This window comes from Hyalella azteca, unplaced genomic scaffold, assembly GCF_000764305.2.
Source record: "Hyalella azteca isolate HAZT.00-mixed unplaced genomic scaffold, Hazt_2.0.2 contig6976, whole genome shotgun sequence".
In the NCBI taxonomy this organism is placed as follows: domain Eukaryota; kingdom Metazoa; phylum Arthropoda; class Malacostraca; order Amphipoda; family Hyalellidae; genus Hyalella; species Hyalella azteca.
The window spans coordinates 219,221-234,406 of NW_025937115.1; positions in this window are offsets into that span (position 1 = coordinate 219,221).

Below are 15,186 nucleotides of genomic sequence, written 5' to 3' on the forward strand. Positions count from 1 at the left end.
GGCTAGTAAAGCAATCGGACTCTCATGAATAAACCAACAACGCCTGAGATCAAAAAAAAATTTCTGCTCATCACAATCAGGCTCGGGTTTTTTTATGTTCGATAATGTAGACAGCTTTCAATTTTTTCAATGATTGTAATGCTAGTTGAATTGAGAACCTAGACGTTCGATGCTTCGATGATAATGTCGAGGTGATAGTTGGGGTGGATTGCAAATGCCTCACCATCTCACCATATGATACAAAAAGTGATGCTTAATATGTGCAATCCATGTTGCAAGTTCACTATACATCGGGTGCCCAATTAATGTGCAATAACTGACCCTGTATGTGAAATGTACATTTAGAGTTACCTAGTATTAGTATTATTCCTTTTATCTCCACGTGCTACATTCAGTCTATATGTATTAACTTAACCCTGTATGAAAAAAATATTTTTTTCCAACAGATGAAAGCAATTAATGGTATCATCTACAACAGGAATATACAGGGTGAACCAGAATTAAGTAACCCTTTTAATTTGTTAATAAATAAAAAACTAAGAACGTTATGAAGTTGAAACTTGTTTTATTTAAAAGAAGAACATTTTTATGGTAATATTGTATCCTAGTTTTTAAATATAATATATTTTAAATGCCCACCACAATTGTTTTGAAAAAATCGGGCTCTTCTCTTCGTTGCTTTCATAACCTTCATCAATAATTTCCCGCTATCCGCAAATTTTCGATAAAGAGATTTAATTGTTTTATTTTTTGAAGCACTGATTCTTGTTTTGAAATGGATCCTATCATCACGTTGAACTTCTGTTATTGACATCGTCCTGATGTAGGTTTGCAGAATTTTCGTTCTTTCTTCTTTGCTGTAGCGAATCATTATGAAAATTTAAGGCTTGATAATTAAACACAAATTTAGCAAGTTATACAGGATAATGACGTAACTATGATGCAATATTACCATAAAAATGTTCTTCTTTTAAATAAAACAAGTTTCAACTTCATAATGTTCTTAGTTTTTTATTTATTAACAAATTAAAAGGGTTACTTAATTCTGGTTCACCCTGTACAAAATAAACATTACCTCCTCTGTATGAACGTAATTTATGCATTAACGTCACCTGGTATTTACAAAACATATTATCAGGTGTGAGCAATTCGTATAATTACTTCGCCCGTTATTCACAACTGACGTATTACCATCCTCTGAAAATGAGCCATTAAAAGTTTCTGGCATTCATCACTCCATACAAATTGCATTATCAGTTATTTATTGTTACACTGCAGCTGATATTTTCAAGTTATGTAGCTTCGTTAGCTTCAAATGCCAAAAGCACATCTAATCGAATCATGAAATTCAAAATCATGTTCATGCATCGACTTCCACGCACTAATTATTCGTTCCGCACATTAAATTAGTTCTAGAATTTTCGTTCAGAACGATATTCCTTCTACGGAATATGTCTCGTTTTTATTTTCTTTCATGGCAAGTTTTTCGGCCTAGCTTCTGCTCATCTTTAAATTTGAACTCTGTCATCGATTTAGCTATTTTATTGCCAACCAAAATTAAAGCTTCATCCCCACGTGTCGTTTTCATTAAATGACGCCCAAATATTTCACTCGAGCAGAGGTCGGAGCTCGATTCAAATCAGAAATTCTTTTCATATTCGAATTTATTTTTTATGCAAGCAGCTCTAGATTACATTAAGCAAGCAAATAGTAACACTGTTGGATTATTGCGCGCACGACCACCAATTTTATAGCATTTCGAGCAATCATCTTTGAGCAAAACTCTCTCCCTCGATAGAATCGCTGCGCGCGCGCTCTAATCGTTCACAATTAGCACCTATAAGGCATCAAGGCAGGCGATTCTTTATCGGCAGGAGCAGTGACAAAATAATCATGCGGCACTTTCACCGCCTCGCCGGGGAAGAAAAAATCGTCGACTGATGAGCAGCAAGCGAGGAAGAAGGCTTAGGGGCCTACGGAACAATAGGCTAGCGGCTCGTTATGCCAGGCAGGCCGTGTTAGCTACGGTGTCACTGCCACCAACTCCTCTATACTAAATGTTAACAGCAATATCAGTGGCCACTGCGCGGCCTACAGTCAGCCGCTGATAATACGGCTATGATGCGCATATGTGGACGTGAAGCTCGCTGGTGTTTTTGTCAGCCGCGCACTTCATGCACATGTGTCTTGCAGGTACAGTGGAAGTGCTAAGCGCTGCACAAGTGCACTCGTACTGCGTACTGTACTCTGTTATTTTTGTTTGCTGCAGAGCTTACGAAGAAATGACTTTGCTCGCACTGCGTGCAGATGTCAATAGTTTTGAACGACTTATGGACAATATATTTTTTGTTCATTTTATTATTTACATTCCTTCCAGGCACGAAAACTTTTTACTGGCGGAGAAGCAGTAAAAGCGAAAGAAAAATTAGAAACGGTTTGCCCAAACAAATTTTTAAAATCATGCACGGTCTTCTCCATAACTTTCGTCTCACAAATCCTTGCAGGTTTCCAACTTCTATGTACACACAAAGTAACTAATGTGCACCCAGGTCTTTCTATTGACAAGCTTTGTACCGCCGCTGTAAAAAGATACTATCTTTCTTTGAAATTCACTAGCACGACCTCACGATTAGTGGCTTCTGCAGCCAGAATAATACAAGTGCGTGAGGCATGCGTGTGCTTTGAAGGAACAATAAACGACCGGGTGTACAATTCTAGTGAACGATACCATGAGATACATGGATTTGGAGTCATAAACCATGCTGCGGTAACCGTCCTTGTACTGCACTCACATAAATCCAAGGATTTATCTAGCTTTCAAGATGATTGAGCAATTTCTATTCCCGTAAACTATTGACGCACACGCTTTTGGTTTTAACCATTATAGTTAATTCTTCATTGTTGAGCAACTTATTTTTAATCAACTGGATATCTTTATAAAGACGAGTGATTGGCTTTTCGGCCAATCAGGTGGATATTATAGTCTGTATTTCATTATTTTTGAAAGTTTTGAAGTGATACAATCGTTCATGTACAAAAGTAATTTTGATTTGAAACCATTTGTAGTATAATAGTTCAAAAGAAACAGAATAGCAATTAAATTCTCCATATTTTTGATGAAAATATTTTGGAGACGAGCCCATTTACCAGTTCAAAAACTTCTAGAAATATAATGTCAGACGGCACCATTAAGCACCAACTGACTCCAATATAGCTCTACCTGAACCTGAGGACAGGGATTCGTTGACAAAGTGCGTGCGGGATAAGTAAGACACCATATGTCTAGACAACTTATCTTGATACGGGGTGGTTATACGTGAGAGTTATATTAGTGGCATGAGGTTAAGAAGTCGACCGTTAGGTCGGAGTAACTCTAACGCGAGTTACATTGCAGCGTACTTATCAGTTACTGGGGGCCTTACTAAGGTTCTCAGCCCTTTTATATAATCACGGCTTCCGCCATCTGCTTAGGTCTTGATTGCGTGATCTGTCACGAGATGATGCCCATGCTGATTCAGGTCTAGTACATATCCATCAATCTCTACCACAATCTCTAGAGAATATTACATCTCAATTACAGATGATCTGATCTTAGAATATAATTATAATGAATATAATGAGACGCCAGATTGACATCAGCCAAAAATCAACAGACCGACCAAACTCACGCGGAAGCGAGGCAACGTAAAAAACGATCGTTGGCAGGTTCAAGCGGAATTTCAGCGTCGTTAAAACAAGAGATTTTAAATAATTTTAATTACCAAGGAAAATAAATCTGAAGCACTTGAAGTGCGACCTTAAATATTTAATTATGGTGAATTTAAAAGACATTCTTTTTGCCTTAAATTATTGTTTAATTTGCCATTTGAATATATTAGAGATATTAATATTATGTAACATAATTTTATGTAACGAAGCCTAAAATTATTCATAAAACATGATCTCCAAATTTTTCCTAACCAACTGAAGACTCGAAAATACGACGACTTGAAGAGATATGGACCGTAACCCAAACTCATCTAAAAGTTGAGAATACATTTTACCTTACGTCATTATAACTCATCGAATAATTTTGAATAGAAGGTTTCCCAATTCACTTCTATTGTCTGTTCACTTTCGATGCTTGCAGAAAACACGCTACAATGAATGGCTGTTCTGAATATTCATTTCAATATTTATTGAACCAGGTATAAATATGAGCATTCCCACGGTGCCCACGCAAATAAATTGAGATGCTATTGCGTCCTCGCATCAACACAGTCAAGAGAGAGTGAGAAGCGAATAAACTTACATAAACTCTCCATTCTTTCGGTGAATTCGTTCATTAGGTCTAGACTTGCATTTTCCCAGCTTCACTCACCACAAACAAACCTGATTACGCTCACTGTTCGGTGCCTGATGTTACAATGCATAGAAGGCTACCCAGCTCAAGATCTCAGTGCACGGTTATATATCAGACTCAGGTCAGCAAAAACTTTTTCCTAAACTCTTTTAAAAATAAGCAGCCTCGTGTCCTAAAGATTTCTTATAAAACTGTGCTCTACATAATTTACTTGAAAATCAAAATTCTCCGAAACTAATGAGTTGCTTTTACTTGAACACAAATGCATTTTCCTCCACGCAACAATAGCAAAGCTGCTATCGTTTATTACACAGAACGTTAAATGCATGCCCGCTCAAAAGTCACAGGCCGCAATGTCTTTTGCTGCTTCAGTTGCGGCTGCATGTAAAATCAAACATGACCTCCTCACGACTGCGCTTCAGTTGTTTTCTTCTGACGGTTACCCGCTGCAATTAATGTATAGTGATTCTTCTGGAACGGAGGTTCGCAAATTTTTTCGCTACAATGCACCACCTAGAAAGTTTCAATGTCATTTTACATTTGCTATATGATATGTTATTTGTCATACACAACATTAAATTCCAATTAGAACTCAAGAAATGTTATTCAGATGTGTAATAAAGTGCAAACGGCTATCAATTGGCGCGCAAAAGACGTACCATAAGCTATAAAAGATGGAACACATTAAAATTGTTTGCTCGTGTATGTGATAGATAAACTGCATCCCAATAATGTTAACGTCTGTCGCTCGTTTGAGGTAGCTCAAGCATGCCTCATGAGGAGGAGCAACAAACTCAAAACTATATTGCTATACAGCATATCTGAACACTTTAACCTAATTACGAATCATAGTTAGAGCATCGGTGGTCGTAGTAGGCTGCTCAGTGGCCACGGTAAAGAATGCCTCGTTTCAAAGTAGGGACCAGAATGAAGCCTATATCCGACATAAGAAGGTTTAAGCCGTCTCAGATCTGTCATCGGTAGCCTCGCATGTTCTCTACAAGCTGCTGTCCTCAGTGCTGGTTATTTCATGTCCTCCACAGGCAGCTCCTTACATATCCACCACTTCAATTCTCTACGCAAGATGACCGGCATAATATTCACCTACTTAATGTAACTACAAGATTAACACTCAGAGAAAGATGCACATCTCGGGTTCAAAGTTAGTCTCGGTTTTTCAATATATAACAAAAATTGTTCTAATTCATTCGTTTTATGAATTCTTCGACGAATTATGAAAATTTTAAATTACGATTGTAGCAGACCTTTTACTCATTATCGAGTTAGCTCTAGCAGATTTATTTGGTGAAGAATGCACTTAGGATTTCATTTCTGTGGCACAAGAGGTGTCATGAACAAGATTGGAAATTTTTTTATGGTTCTGTATAAGAATCACATTACGATTACAGGTTTTTGTGCATGATCTCCTACTTGGAGAAGTATAAGAGTATCGCCCTAAAAAATGAACTTATATTCTTCATTGTTTCACGAGAATATTTACTACTTTTCACTTTATCTTGTATCAGTTTCTTATATATACGAGATCAATCTGCTATCATTAGCAAAGCTAAAATGACCCGCTAAAACTTTCATTCATGAAAATATTTCATGTTGGTCCTTCGAATTTCATAAGCAAACAAGTCCCAAGTTGTTGAATATGATAGTCGGTATGTGAATATTTCGTTGTAAGCTAAATAGCGTCCATTGAGGTTGAAAAGCTCAGTGTCACAGGGCCATGCAGAAGTGGCATAATCCGACGAGTCTGAAGTAGCCCTCCAAGTGGCATTAGCCTCACTAGCTTCCTCCAACATGGGTTATTATGCACTCCGCATGTCAACCGTGTGTCATACTCAGGTCGGAGTCCTGGTAGAATGCCTACGCACAATCTTGTCTCATGCCGAGTTCAAAATATAGAGAAAATTAACGGCATTCGAACTGGTACAAATGGCAGATAATGCTGATTCTGATGTTACTCTTATCATATCCATTTTACGCGATATGTGAGTGTTTGCAAAAAAAGCTGATTTGTAATAAGGTTGTAAAAACTAATATTATTGATGCGAATCAATGCAACGATTTGTCGCGAGGAATAAAAAAATATTTTTATGTAATTACGTGCAAGTCAACCTGCGATAAACGATCTTAGAAATCTGTTCCGTAACGTTGACCTCCATGCAGGTCCCGTGGAGGAGACCCAGTACCTCCTCAATTCTATGATATCTTCCAGCCAATTTTTGTGAAACCGTTTTTAGATGATAGGCACTAAACTGAACTTTCTTAGGTTTTAAAAACTTAGATCAAACCTTAATATAGCATTGAATAAAATCCATGACCCTAATCAGATTGAGCGTGAACTCCTACTTTAATGGTGGAAACAGGTTCCTCATACACATTCAAGCCATAGAATAAAAAGTTCGTGCTACGTAGTCTTCACGCAACTTCACACTCACCTGCGATTCTCTAGTGCGACGAGAATGTCATATAGAACTCTCATGTATTTAAAAGATTGCTCTGCTGTGTTTCTATTTTTTGTTGTTGTGCCCGTATTTTCTAACAAGCACCAATTACTCCTGCAACTGAAATATTATATTTGTATACAACCAAAGACTGATATATGCCTCAAAAGGTGCCGATTATAACAAGAAAATAGGTTCAGAATATAAATTAAACTTTAAAAACGGAAACGAATATTTTTTATCACAGTGCATTGTAAATTTGTCAGTTTACATTTAAAATAGTTCTGGTATGAGCACATTTCGACGCAGATCGATCGACACTGGGTGGGGTCAGAGTGAATGCAATTGCAAGTCCATTAAATCCACCCAAAAAATAAACCTTGTACATTGAAGAAATCCAACGTCTAATTACTGAAAAAATCTGCTCCACGTTGAGAATTGCGTATAATTTTACGATAAAAAATATTGCCTTGCTATAACGCTGGTGTTATTGGAAGTGCGATATTATGGATCTAACAGACACAAGTCTGAGTGGTGTAAAATAGACCAGGTCTGCCAGCATGCCATCCATCAGACACGCAAGTAATGCCTAGTTTCTCTTAGGTCTTGCCGCAATTGACGGTACTGGACAGCCTGCAGTTGCTTGAATACTGCACCTCGGTGTACGCAATCATAGGCTCTGAAAACATTGTCGACCAGAGGATTAGTGTAGCAAGTTGTTGTCTTCTGTGATCTTGTTCTCCTGCTTTTTTTTTATCTCAAGAAGTGTACAATTTACGTAGAAAAATTTCGAGATAGCAGCTCTGTGCTATTTTTCCAGCTTCCGCAGCTTTCTCTAAATTTGATCGTATTTTTCGGGTTGGACAAAAACTCTTATAGGAATATATTTTTATCATGAGCTCAGAGGTGCGTTAATGGCAATGCAAAAAATTGAGTTAACGTTGGCTGGTCTCGAATCTACCTGAAAATTTGTGCTAAAATTAACTAACGAGTTTTTTTCGAGCATCTCTCCGTAATTTCTGGTTTGTTCATGATAATAATCGATTGGCCGCTCGCGTCTTCCTTTCACACTATTTGTCAAGGCCACGGTAGTCGCTAGCTCGGAATAAATTGCGTCGTACTCAACATTATCTCACAAGAACCGTATTCATGATTTCAATCAACTTGCGACAAGCTTCCAAGTTCTCCCTAAATTACACGCTTCGAGTCTGATGGCGCTCGTGTATCATCTTAAAGCCATGCCCAGTGACGCTTTCGAACTTACATGGCCGCCTCATCTCGACGGAGCTACCGAGCTTCTCTCACTGCACTGTTCTTGATTATAGCGGCATTAACAAAGGCTAATAAATCGCCTGATATGTTTGGTTTTGTAGTTGAAATTAAGACTCTGAACAGTATTGCATGTACTATGTGTTTTCTTTTCTGTGAAACAACATGTGGGATTTTTAGCCATATTTTCCAACTGGAGAAATAACGTAAGGAATTTCTGGAAAATATTCAAATATAAGCGCTTTATAATTTATTAGTAGAGCTTTATAGCAACAGAGATCCAAAGTGTTGATGAATATTGGCATCTGAATGGCTACTTAAGATGAAGTTTTATCAGGCGTTCACTCATCCGGCCTAGTGAGTTAGAGAAGCAGGAATGCATAGTATCACCAAGCTGATCCTCGAGCACTCAGCCCTGCGGCCGGTATGTCGGTGCCGGGATGTCGGGCTGATACCACCTCATTTTCAGACACGATGCTTTCTTGGCGCCACTAATCACAACAATATTCAGTTTTCCTTATTAAATATCTCGGAAAGTGGCAATAACTTCGCAAATAATACTCTTTTCTTACTATGTTCTAAGCAGTGCGCCGCTTATACGTAGCTGGCTAAAGAAATTACCAACAACCCAAAGACTGTACGACACACGCATAACTCAGTTAGGCAAGGATATTCATTTGAACTTCTCTGCTACAAGTCAGTGGTACAAAAGCATGTGCACTGGCGTTAGAGTAGGAGAAAGAGAGAGCTACATCTCAGGATTGTATTGCATTTTAGGCTCTGAGGTATCGACCCTGAAGCCTGAAGGCTGCCATCCCCGGCATAATCAACAGTCATTCTTCTTATTTTGTGTTGTTATGGTGCTTCTTGTCGTAAATAATTGCCGACACCTCATGTGATCGGCGGACAGCCGCTGGCGACTCTGGCAAACGTCTGGACTGAGCCTTCTCAAAGAGCAGAGCCTGAGACTTCAATCCAGCTCAGACGATAAACTACATCGGCGATATTATTGGACAGCAATCTTATTGCAGAGAAATAAGTCCTGAGATATTTAGAGCGCTGATAAAGAAACATGTTGTAAAGAATGAATGTTGTAAGAATGTTGTTTTGTCATTTATAATTCATGCACGTTAGCTATAAAAAGAGCATATACAATTGCCCAAATTCTTACACGCGAAAACTTATAAAAGTTTCTTGATAATTTGTCATGTTCGTGGTGAGCAAGTGCTTCTTGTTCGTTTCATAGATCAAGATATATTACGATGCTAATAATAGCACCAAAGAAAGCCTTTAAGAACGCAATTTAATGTGAAGACTGATAAAATCCACGCACTTTCGCTGGTTTAGGTGACGGCTCGGTGGCAGAAGTTGCTCTTGATAAACTTCACCACAGGCTCGAAGTGGGCAATATTTTGACAGTGAATGACTGCACTCATAGCTTGTTGTCACTTCTGACAGGTAAGCGAATCCTGAACTTAAAAGGAAATCTCTCACATTCACAGCGCTTGAGAAATCGACCAAAATCAGAGTGCACTTGCAAGGAAGGCCGTAAAGTGTATTTTCACGCCGCCATCTGATAGCTGTTGCCACTTGAAAAAAAATCCTAGTTGGCCGCCAGAGCATCATGAATTTTATTCGATTCTGTTTGTTCATTTTAATTTGTATTCATCGCCTCGCATATTTTCACCGAACAAAATTTGGTGAATGGAGAATGTGTGAGGAATCGAAATTTGTGTCATATATGTAGTGAAAATCATGACTTCCAGTGGACGTCAGGAGCATGCGGAATAGATCAGTCGATTATTCATCAACGGAATGGTTTAAAACAACAACTCACCAAAGAAGCTTTAGCATAACGAGTTCATGTACGATATTGCCTACCATATTATCGCAGTGTATTTATATTAGTATACTCTAGTAAGGTAGTCTAACCCTGTGTTGGTGCAAGATCACATTGTGTGCACGCAAAACTGACAGTCATATATTAAACCAACTTGAATGACTTGAAACGCGTTTAATTAATTTCAGTCTCAATTCAGCCTGTGGGAGCCTCTATCAGCTCAGAGAGTTGTTTAATTGACCCCTTGAGTCGAATACGCAACCTGAGGCCTCACACTTTGTCAGTTCCCATTGAGATGAGCTCAAACCTAAGACTTTATCTGACGAATTTCAATGCATAAATGCCTTTTATCGTAATGAATCAGGGCTGCGAGGTGTGTGGAGCGTTGCTCCGAGGCTCGTTGGATCAGACACTTGACGTTTGATCTCGCACGATACACGAAGGTGCAGCAGCCGTTATTAGCAGCAGCTTTGCCAATGAACGAGAGCTCACTATTGCAAATAAAAACACGATAGTCCTCGACTAAATTAATCAATGTTTTCTAATTTGATTGTCTTGCAGTCATGAAATTTTTGTTGGGCACCATGCACGAGCGATGGATATGACTGGTCATTATTAAAGGTTTAATGTTAGCCATAAAACATAAGTAAGCCAACCTCTACTTCAGTTGTCGATGGTGCTCATGGATAATACGTATATGGGGCTCTACAACAGCCAGAACACGCATTAATTTCGTATTACTTTCCGAGTATGTACAATTATAGAACGATAAAATCAAGTGCACAACTGCTCAATCATTGGTAGTGACCGACTTAGGTGCGCACTTGAATTAAAACTGATTGTCCCGGTTTTGATAAACAGCAATATTTATGTTTTACCCTGCATAGTGTACACATAATGTCTTATCGAATCTTATTCGCTAAGGGGAAACAGTCGCATGCAACTTTTGCCCTTCACTGAGAGTGCCGCTCACAAGGCGCACGAGTCCTTACCTGAAGAAGCGATCTCATTGTTACAGACTTTCTTGCTCTCAGTTTTCCTGATCTTTGATGTGCGCCTCAATAGACTCCTAATTAAAGCGCTCGACCAGAAGCACAATGTCATGGATGGATGTTGTCATTGTGATCCTGATTGCTGGTGCTACCAGTATTGCTGAAGCAACATTGCTACTGACGCACCGCTTTAGCAGCATAGATAAAGTTGTTTTAACATAGCAGTAAGATACCTGGTAGCTATATTGTCATAATATAAGAATTGATCGAAACAATTCTAGGAATGGAAGAGCTATTGAAACCCGTTGCCGCGCTTGTTATTTATAAGCAATAACAAATGTGATTCAAGATTCTTTCATCGATGACATACTAAATTTTGATCAAATTTAAACCCAGACTGTAGAGATAGATAGAAACTTCGTGTCAGGAGTACAGGAGAAAGTATTGGGGTTTGTTCATCACTTGAGGTCGAAGTTTTCTTGTACGAGGGACTGGCAAATCAATCAACCAACTGGAGGAAAATGCCTCCAGGAAGCTGTTTCATTATTTAACAAATTCGTACTACAAAAGTTGAATATTTGAATTTAATTTGTCAATTATTGAGTATAATTTCGTTTATTTATAATATACTCAACGTTACGGAATCATTAGATTCGCAGAATACTTTTATAATAAAACAGAATTTTGGTTAGATTAACTCGCTCATGATTCTCAGAGCCCAGTCAGTTTTTTACTCAGATTACCATTGTGAATTCAAATTCAAGGTAATGCTCGTATTAGGAACATAATGTCCGTAAATAATCCTAATGTCATCGCACAGGCAGCACTTTCCCCACTCTCAAATGGCAAAGCCAACTCAGATAAATCTTGCACAATGGCTTACTCCCTACTGATTTACTCGTACATGTCAAAGTCAATTCATTTTAACATAGCACATTCAGCTCTTTCTCCAGATTTTCGAGGCTGAATCAACTTTTCATTCACATTCACACTGCATTTTCCTTATTCCGTTCATTTTCAGAGGGCAGATTCCAGCCTCGATTCACCCAGATTCTTTTGGCAGATTCAACTCTCCGCCGAGATTCTCAAAGCTGCGTCCGTTTCCTCCCACTCCACTGGGGCCCTTGGCTGATGGCAACCCCCCGGCAACCCTAACAATTTACCCTTAATGACTGCTCGAATTTTTTGCCTCAACACGGAATTTTTCAGAGTTTTGCCATGACTTTGGCTTATTTTATGGCCTCTATTCGATATCCTTGAATGAGACTTAATTGAAAGCCGATTAATGCATCACTAAAGGAGCGAACTTGATTTACAACAGAGCTCGAATGGTCTGCTTTAATGGTTCATTCGGTGATCAAAGTACTGAAAATTATGACCGTTTTGAATTTTTTCGTCACTTTTATTTCACACAGTATGTTCCAAAAAAAAGGATGTATAGTCACTGCAGCGTCACTGCGACAGACTCTCTGACAGAAGTCGTATCGTTATCTATAGCTCTACTAACGTCTTACAAATTCAGTCAGAACGTCTTAGTCAGAACGTCTTAGTCAGAACGTCTTAGTCAGAACGTGGTATAAATTCAGTCTTGTTAATGTGAAAACATTAGGATAACCTTTGATCATTTCAGTGCATAAGCGGATACGAAAAACAATAGAAGATGCGTTGAAGTTTGTTCGAAAAATCCTTGAATGGAAGAATGATGATCCTCTCAAACGATGCTTGAAATCCTGACGGGAATATATGTGGCCAGTCGAGTTTAGATTTCACTAACGATTTCGACTCACCACCGTTAACTAGACACAATTTAAATTTTAAACGGCAACCTTTCTTTGCTGATAATTTTACAATTAAGTATTTCTTGATAGCATTTATTGATACACTGTAAGCGATGAATCATAATCAGGCACTCATGCCCATATGTACAATTCCAGTAGCGGACTTAACTTTCGCTTGAGACTGATCTATCATTGCTGCATGAGTCTGGTCATGAATTCATAAATTCACTGCAATGCCTGGGCTAATGACTTTTCGTTATATTAAAAAAAATTAATGATAACTCATGAACAGCAGCATATAAGTCTTGCATTTAAGCCCAAATTGTTGAACAAGTCGTATGACTTGTTCTATGTTCGCGTCTGAAACTCTAGTTCAAGCGGAGAAATATCCTTCGACACCATAGAATTCGCCGATCTTATTTTCTATTAAAGGCATGTATCCGAGTGCAACTACAATTTCTTCACCTGTCAAGACGGAGAACAATGTGCAGTGAACGTTATATATCATCAAACCTATTTTACCGAGTGAACTTTATATCATATATAATCCTGAAAGTTTGAAGCGTTTAAGGTTTAATTCCAGCGCTCGATAGTAATTAAAAATGAAGAGTCCAAAAAATATCCAGATAGCAAAAGATGACTGATTAAATTTACGGGAGCTGTGGCCGGTATCTCGTTAAAATTTACCAGCGCTTTTATAAGTTCGCTCGATTAAAACGCGCAGCACTCGACATTGCTTTATTAACATGCATAAAATTTGTGTGGCAATAATGAAGATATATTTTATTTGATTAATGAATTAATATATTTTATGGCTGCGCAATCTTAGCCCTTGAAAGGCACCGCTGAGCTTCAAGTCCCTCAATGTGAGCACAATGGAAACTTTTATTGGACGCCTAAACAAATAATTAATAATGCCACCGCTTTACATGAGCCTCATTATTATGTTATACGAGCTTATCATTAACGATGAGCGCTCTTTTAATTATAGGCCAGGCTTGTTTGTAATGACTAACTCCTGTGTTCTGCCTATTCCTAAAAACTGGTTACGCTGCCGCTGCTCTCCGGCTCTCGATTCCCGCTGATCCTATCGGGCATATGCGATGCACAAGCTAGTCGCTCCTGCCCAAGGAAATGTTATCTCCGACGATTTTTCAATTTGAAGAATGAAGCACGCTCGAGCTGTCAAATTTGATCTTGTAAGAACATTCTTCTAATCTAATTGTCTTGACAACGCTTAGGAATGTTGAATTTGTTATGCCAATGAGGGAAGAAAAATGCATGTATCTGATATAAAAAGCAATCTTCACACTAGAAAATGTAGGTATTTAAGTAAACTATTAAATGGCAATATGTTTTTCTTAAAAACATAAGGACTCAAACGCAAAAGTATCCTAGATTTGTGTTCATTTAATCTCTCAGACTACAAATGATATTTGGAATCTAAAGTAAGGGCCACTTTACTTAGAATTCATGTGTGCTGGGAAAAAGATGCAGCCCCTACCTACAAGTCTGATGCTGTGTAGTCAGGTTGCATGTCAGCAAGACTGTATATCCGATCACCCTGATAAGCCAAGGTTCAGGAGAAGCCTGATCAATCAAGCGTTCACACTGAGCCATTCGATAGCGAGACTACCCTCTGCTGTCGATGATTCTATCTACAGATAATCTGTTGACGGTTAGTCTGTTGACGGTTAGTCCACGGTTAGTCTGTTGACGGTTAGTCCACGGTTAGTCTGTTGACGGTTAGTCCACGTAACCAACAGCAAGTCAACAAGAGCCGCCCGATGTCGATGTTAAAATTTATGGTACTAATTAAAAATTTGTTGATTTTTAAACGTTCATCATTGGGAAACATTTAATTTAGAAATTACATGTATAGTCACAGATTACAAAATACCCATGTTTTAAATTTTCAGAACGTGTTGAAACAGTCTGAACTGCAGTGAGTGCGCAATTTTTGGCATTCATTGAAAGCCATGCAACTGACGGCCTGCGTAAGATTTTTTTTTATTTTGAGATTTGATAAATTTGGTTAATTGCGCAACAATTTTGGGGATTCATAAAAAATTTTAAAATTTCTGGCATTTTCCGAATAATTATTATTCTTACAGAATATTTAGGTCATTACTGGCGAGAACGAGCAACACCTAAGAGGACCATCAGGCCGCAAGCTAATCCGAAAGTCCTCTCTTGAGGTCAAAATGAGATGAGCGAGTGTCCTACCGTCTGTCGTATGGCTAATGGTATCCTATAGAGACTTGTTTATATTGATAGCTCACTTGTTGCTTTTCGCTCCACAAGGCCTGGCATCAGATAGTGCGATGACTTACAGTTCCAGCCAATGGCCGAAAACAAAAACTCTGTCAAATACTTGCCAATTATGCAAATAGTTTTGTATACAAACTGCACCTAAGTACAAGGAAGCTAATTTGAAACCATATATTGTGTGCAGGAAACAAATGACCCCACTCTTTAACGATGTACACGCCATCGAAAAGAACCATCA